Source organism: Nicotiana attenuata, chromosome 5 (assembly GCF_001879085.1).
Source record: "Nicotiana attenuata strain UT chromosome 5, NIATTr2, whole genome shotgun sequence".
NCBI lineage: Eukaryota > Viridiplantae > Streptophyta > Magnoliopsida > Solanales > Solanaceae > Nicotiana > Nicotiana attenuata.
In genome coordinates this window covers 49,950,462-49,958,360 of record NC_031993.1, presented here as the reverse complement: position 1 = coordinate 49,958,360, position 7,899 = coordinate 49,950,462, and the positions used below count along the sequence as shown (strand labels likewise).

The following is a 7,899-nucleotide window of genomic DNA, read 5'->3' as shown; positions in this document are numbered from 1 at the left end:
TAAACAACAATCCCAGCATAACTTATCCCAATATAACTTATACCGGCATAACTTATACCGGTATAAATTGTATTCCAACCAAACGACCCCTAAGTGGATAAAGATTAAACTTTCCACCCCATCCCCATGTGGCAACCCCCTCACCTTCTATTTAATGACTCATTAGTCATTTAAAATAGGTGTCACATTGTTAGGAGATAAAGTCCACTTTATTGATGCTATAACTTTGCACCTATCGATTGTCTTTAGTTGACGATTATCTTTTGACGAACTGAATTGGTCATATAGAACTGGTTACTAGATGGAATTGATACGATCAACTTCCTAATTTGTAAGGTCAGGTTGGGGTTTACTAAAGGGCGCGTACAATTTCAATTATGTGGAGAAATTTTCTAGAATTTGTCAAGTTCTCCTGGTAGGTCCGCTGGAAATTCTATGAAGTGGCAGTTACAGGTGATATCGTGGAAACGCTTGAAATGGATGTTTGTTCACATGAAGAGTTATTTCTCCTGTCATTTTTCCTGCTACTGTTGCATTAGATTCATAAGCTTTAGTGTATGTGGTGAAAACTGCTAAGTCATATTTGAAGCATCATGTATCTAGCAAAGCATGGAGGAAGGGCGCCTTCAAGTCTATAAACAACCAAGGAAGAGACACAAATTAAATTATTTTGGTCCAGGGTAAGATATAGCAGATTTTGACATTTTGCAATACTTTTGAAGGTATTCTACCTCTAAGGTTGTTATGATCAAGATTTAACTCGGTTAAAAGGTTCGAATTTGCAATGGAATAAGGTATAGTTCCCGTGACTATGTTCTGTCAACTGTGACAAGATTAAACATCTTAGCTTATAAAGCTTCCCAATAGTTGGTGGAATGATACATGTGAGTTGGTTTCTGCCCAGCCTAAGTTCTTCCAGGTATGTTAAGGCTATCCCTTATTTCTTTTTGGCATGTTCTATACGACACAAACGAAACGAGCAAATACACAACTTCCATAAATAACTCTATTCATAGAAATGCTAGAGTTGTGTATATTTTTATTCTCCCATAAGTCATATTATTCTATCGTCTGTTCATGGGTCTCAGAAAAATACGTATTGATAAAGTTTATCCGAAAGGTATATTGATTTTTATGGCATTCCGAGAAAATCTTATTAACGTATTTCTTATGCATTTCATGCTACATTCATTACACTAACCCATGACCAGATGGCGCTATATATATATATATATATATATATATATATATATATATATATATATATATATATATAACGGTTATGGCGTTATATACGCACCACCACCTGATTAGCTGGTATACGTTGATGATTTGCCCACAGTGGCCGAGATGATATGATGGGATGCCCTCAAAGATCAGATGATGTTATGAAATATGTACCTATGCACGACACGACATTCATACGCATATGCATGACACTATAAGTATTTCATGATTTACAGAATTATCCAGACTTACAGGTTGAGTCATTTACTCTATATTTCTTCCATGTATGCTATGTACTTATTTATGTGCCTTACATACTCGGTACATTATTCGTACTGATGTCCCTTTTGCCTGGGGACATTGCGTTTCATGCCGCAGGTATAGATAATTAGTTTGACGATCCCTCATAGTAGACGAGATTGGCGTTCAGTGAAGGATCGGTAAGACTCCACCTCATTCGGAGTGCAGTCGAGTATAGTGTTAGAGTTTTGCTACATACTTATGGATAGGTCGGTAACCTGTCACATTTTATGTCAAATAATCTTAGAGGCTTTATAGACAGATGTTCATTTTGTACAGTATGTCAGAGGACTTGACGGCCCATATGTATTCATGTTTTATGAAAAATGGTTCAATAATACATTGTTTTCTCACTTACAGTTGTACATTACGAGTTGTGGCCATGTTGCATGATAGTTACAAAAGAAAAAAAATATTGCAGAGTGGTTCGCTCGGGCCAGTGCGGCACCGAATGCCAGTCACGCCTCCCCAGGTTTGGGGCGTGACAGTGGCAACCTAACATATCAATTTCAAGACACCTAAATTCTAGGATTTTAAATAAAAAGCAACATTTTTTCATTCTCAAACACTACCTCAGACGTGAGGTTTGGAGATTAGCAAAGTGACTTTGTTACAAGTTGTTACCAATTTCGTGGAAATCCCTACAAAACATTAGCAACGTGATTCATCAACCAATTGATCCTACACCAAATAATTCCAACGAGAATTATTACCACATTAGCAACGTGAGATTTCGCGATTCTAAGGGAGTACGGTGCAACCTTTTCCAGGAATGTCATACGGATTTTTTCCTACTCTAGGTATGTTAAGGCTATCCCTTCTTTTCTTTTGGCATGATCTATATGATACAAACGAAACGAGCAAATGCACAATTTCCATAAATGATTCTATTCATAAAAATACTAGAGATGCTTATGTTCTTGATTCGCCATGTGTCATATTATTCTATCATCCGTTCATGGGTATAAAAAATACGTAAGTTTGTAAAGTTTATTTCATGTTATTAATCAAAGGGATAATGGTCTTATGACGTACCGAGAGATTTTATTAACATATTTCATATGTATCTCATGCATTTATACATGCACATTGACCCATGACCAGATGGCGTTATATACGCGTATATATATATATATATATATATATATATATATATATATATATATATATATATATATATATATATATTTGGGATATGGGAAAAGGTTACGGCGTTATATACGCACCACCACCTGATCAGCTGGTATACGTTGATGATTTTCCCACAGTGGCCGAGATGATATGATGGGATGCCCTCAGAGGCCTGATGATGTTATGAAACATGTACCTATGCACGACATGATATTCATACGCATATGCATGACACTATAGTTATTTCATGATTTACAGAGTTATCCAGACTTACAGGTTGAGTCATTTACTCTATATTTCTTCCATGTCTGTTATGTACTTATTTATGTGCCTTACATACTCGGTACATTATTCGTACTGACGTCCCTTTTGCTTGGGGACGTTGCGTTTCATACCCGCAGGTCCCAATAGACAGGTCGAGAGTCCTCCAAGTAGGCTATCAGCTCAGGGAAAGATGTTGGTGCGTTTATTCACTTCGAATAGGAATGTCAGATGTTGGTGTGTACTTTTAGAGGCTTGTAGACGGATGTCATGTATATGAATGCTTGCATGGCCTTGCCGGCTTATGTTTTGAGTTTACAAATGATCATGTTAGCCTTATAGGCCCGTATATCACATGTATAAGTTTTTATATTAGGTTGAGTCATCCTATATTGAGTATTCCTCTGTGTTTTTTCTGGTCAGCCCGTGATGGCCCGTTTTTTCCATTTGCCAACAAAAGTACAATAAGAAAGATATGTTATGTTGGTACTCGGTTGAGTAAGGTACCGGGTGCTCGTTGCGCCTATAGGTTTGGGTCGTGATAGAAATGGTATCAGAGCAGTTCCGTCCTAGGGAGTCTACAAGCCGTGTCTAGTAGAGTCTTGTTTATGGGTGTGTCGTGCGCCACACTTATGAGCAAGAGGCTACAGGCCATTTAGGACTGTTACTCTTTCTTCTTACTCTAGATCGTGTCATAGAGATCAACTGTAATAACTCAATTTCCTAGCTCTATCTTATTCATAATACGATGATGCCTACATCCAGAAAGAAGGTTGGTAAAAGATATAGCTGTGGAAGTGTTGAGTCAGAGGAACTTGATTTTTGCATCATGCTTATGAAAATTTGAGGTATTCAGCAGAGCATGTATGTACTAAGACGTGTAAGTTTCTTGATAAGGATCCTCAAAGAAAGAGTATGTATCCACCTTTATGGTGAAAGACAATGAGAGATTCAGAAGATAAATATAAGTTTCAAGAAGTAAAAGAACCAAGATGAAGAAGGGTACGAGGTAACCAGTTAATAAAGATTATCATTATTTAACATTCAGGAAGGGAGATATAAGCATTTTGAGTTACCTTCAACAGTGACAGATGTATGTACAATCGGCCACACCGATCTCAGTTATGCCCTATGGGAGCTAACAGACATAGTTAAGAGAAGGACGAGTTATCCGGCTGGGGAGAGAGTAACCCAAAATAGTGGATGGATTGGTAGAGTTAGTTGACATTTCCGAAGGATAGTGCAAATGTGGTAATTGATCTCCTTGTGAGACACCTCTATGGTGCACCCTAAAATAGTATAGCTAGATATGAGTACTACAAAGATAAGTAGTGGAAGCCTGGAAGGGATAAATATTACCTTAGTGTGGCTCCCATCCCTGGTAGAAAGAGAACGTCAGGTAATTCGAGGAGCCAATGGATGGAGCAAGGGGAGCTAAAAGCAAAAGAATGTCATGTTCAAGTTTTCAGAATAAAGTGATAGACATAAATGTTAGCGGGAAATAAGAAGAGAGTTAATGAAGCGTTATGAGTAAGATGTGATGCATGGATGACAACGGTAGAAAAAATGACGGTATTGTAAGATATATAGTCAAGTTATGGAAAAGACGAGAGGAGCCAGGTCTTGAGACAACAAAAGAGTATAGGCCATAGAGTCATATCCTCATTTCGAGAAATAAGTTCGTGACTCCAACGCGACTACCAGAAGGGAGAGTTAATCCCAGAGTAATAGAATTTAGTATGGGCTGGTAAACAAGATAAAATAAACATGAATTAGGGGCTAAGTGATTTGATAATAGTCAGCATCATGAGAATTTTAAATTGCGTTCCGGCGATAATAGAATGGGCCACAGAAGAAGATTCATGAGGAATTCGGAGAATGGTCATTCAGGAAGACGCTTCCCTAAAAGGAAGCAATGTGAGCAAAGTTAAGCTTAAGGGACCATATGTGCCAGTTACACTAAGTGTCACCCTCGTGAGTAATGAAATTTATTATCCTTGGTATAGAAGGATTATCGTGAGGCGAGTAAGGGTCACCAATGATGCGAAAAGACGCCAAAGATTAAGAGGTAAAACCATCTATAGGTAGATCATTGCAGCACTAAATCTCAGTACTCATCTAAAGGGGGAAATATAAAGTGATGTGGCATTAAGTCAGAATTAAGTAGTTCTAGTAATTATGGAATGGTAAAGGAGGAATGCAATAAAAATGAGAAAGGAAAGAGATTGCACTTATTCAAACCCTACAGATATGCTACGAGTTATGCAAGAATGACGTCAAGGAGAGGAAGTAAGGGTTCCTTCCCGGGATGTTATTGATAGATAAGGAGCCAGTGTGAGACGTAAGTTGGACAAATAAATAACCCAAGAAAGATTACGATCAATATTAATATGAGGACGGGCCAACGAATAGTTAGCAGTTGATTCAGGAAGAGCCTAGTTATGGCTAGACAAGAGGATACAGACAAATCAACAGATCATGCAAGATAATCATAGTGAACCCCAACATGGAGAATTCAGTCTCGCCGACATGACATCGGGACCATTGAGAAATCTTCAGATAGGAGTTGGGGTAGTTAAAGGTATCGTATGAATGTTATGGGAATAAAATAAAGTGCCCCTAGGAAGACAATCAAAATATCAATTTAGAAGTACAAGCACAAGGGCATGGAGGTAAGAACTACGAATAATTATAGGTAAGTATGAACATCAAGAATTCCTTCGGGTATACGATATAATATGCTCGCTGCTTTACAAGAGTCAGAAGGTCTTCCCTAAGTACTACAACGAAAGAACTAACTGAGGAAATAAGGAAGAAGCTTCAACCTAAACATGGTAACTCGAAGGAGAGAAAAATGGTCATGTAAAAACAGTCTCACTACAATATTGTATGCACGCTATAAGAAAGTGGCACCTACAGTGGCTAACGAACGGGAAGTAAAGTCAAAGGTAATATTCGAGATCGTATGAGTTTCACAAAAATTTCGCCATGCATTGGAACTAAGATAAGCTAAGTATGAATGCAACAAGGAGGCAGAAAGTTGAGAAGGAACAAAAGGAATTATTCGACCAATGATCCAGAGTCAGTTATGTTATGAACGCACTTGCAATTTCGGAGTATACATATATGTTGACAATCATACAGCCGTAGAACACTCCGGCATAAGTTAAAAGAAAGAATGGAGTCCAGGTCAGAGACAAAGGATTGAATTGTTAGAAGATTGTATCCTGGATATTCCGTAACATCCATGAAAGACTAAAGTAATAACCAATACCATGAGCTGCAGATCGATAGATAGTTTAAGCCTACATAAAGGTTGATCAGAGGGAAGAGGAAACTAAAGAGTTACACCAACTAAGTAAATCAGGATTCTGATTATTGGACCCAGAAAATTATAGACCTCGCGATTCAGCACATTGCAGGATCACTCTTAATTATCAAAGGTACAAGAGAGATAGTACATTATCCATATTCTATAACGGCTCTACGATAAAGCCAGTCAGAAGAGCACCAGCCTCATAAGGGGTAAGTACGAAGCTCCACTGGATAGTGTGTGCACCAGAGGTGCAAGTATTATAATAGAGCTTCAAGTTATGAACGTGAATTATACCTATGTGGAAGGGAGGTCGCGAAAGAAATAGAAGATATGATGCGAGATTTTAAGGTAAAGGTAAACAACGTGCAAAATACTCAAATGCGGAAGGTTGTGAACAGTTCATACATTGGATAGACAGCGATAAGCACCGGGGATTCTGTATCTAGGAATGATAGCGGCATCGTCAGTGGCATATCTTCTAGCCTTATGGTTTCTAGGTACCGGTAGATCTAGCCAAGTGAGTAAAGAAGAGTTAGAGACAATGTGATGTCTCGCTTGATGTTCCAGAAAAATATAAGAAAATCTATGGTGCAAGCAAGTTGAAGAAAGTCTGCGAGTAGTATAAATGGATATATGTAGGTCGCAAGCTAAAGTATGGTAGAGCGACAAGGTTTTAGGAAGACATGAGTACGAATGAGAAAAGGTGAGTGAAAAGGTGACGAGAATGGCTAAATCCTCGGGATTAAGCCCATGAAAACAAGAGAGCTGATGATTCCTCTAAGTTATAGAGAGCTCAGTATAGCCTGAATGAACTTAAATGAGTCTAAGACTAATAGCATTTAGAAAAGATGAAATGCTGCTCTAGTAGTAGAATAAGGGTGTAATTGTGATAGATAAAGGGTGATGTTGGGCCTTCGATGAGTAATGACTTAAGGAGGATTTCATGAATTGCACGGGATTGAAATACCCATGTAAGGTGAGTCACATCGGGATGCTATAAAATAAGGTTGCGGAAGTATAGTATCGTCTCTAGATGGATCAATCTAATTACTCCAAATGTCCCCGATTAGACGTAAGCCCTAGCGGTAGTGTTACATAAGAGATCAAGTTATCAGTGATAGATGATAGATCAACATTAAGGTGAATCAACAATGAATTGACAAAAGTCACAAAGTATGAGGTGAAATTAGGCCGTCAGTCTTAAAATGAACGGTAATGAGGAAGCATTAAAGGACACAGATTTATACATATAAACAACGAACGTAACCTGGAGTTTGGTAGCAGACCTCAGTAACGACAAATCGAGGTAAGAGTTATGGTAAAATATGACCTACTTAGATGTAGTAAAGTCATGCGAATAGATAACCGGACCTATGAAATAAGATATAGCAATATCCGTAAGTTCGACAAATTACCGAGCGAAGAACTTCAGTATACCTATAGATGCCCTAAGGCACATATTATCAAGCTCTGTATATGTTTACAAGGTGAGGCCTAGAGATGGACTAAAAGCTGGATGAAAAAGGAGAGAAGAGTCGCATAGGCGCACTTACAAGGTTAGAGTCGTACGGGCTGCATGGTAGAAGGTAGCAACAGTTACGAGATTTGAAGGATTCCGACCATAAGTCGTGGTGTGAGAAAGAGTCCTAAAAGGGGGAATGCCC

At 38.3% G+C, this 7,899-nt stretch overlaps 1 long non-coding RNA gene across 1 annotated transcript; it reads left to right on the top strand.

Annotated features, from left to right (window-relative positions):
- LOC109226393 lies at positions 205–1,892 on the top strand. Its single transcript, XR_002068048.1, has 2 exons — positions 205–919; positions 1,606–1,892. It is a non-coding gene; the product is annotated as an uncharacterized LOC109226393 (long non-coding RNA).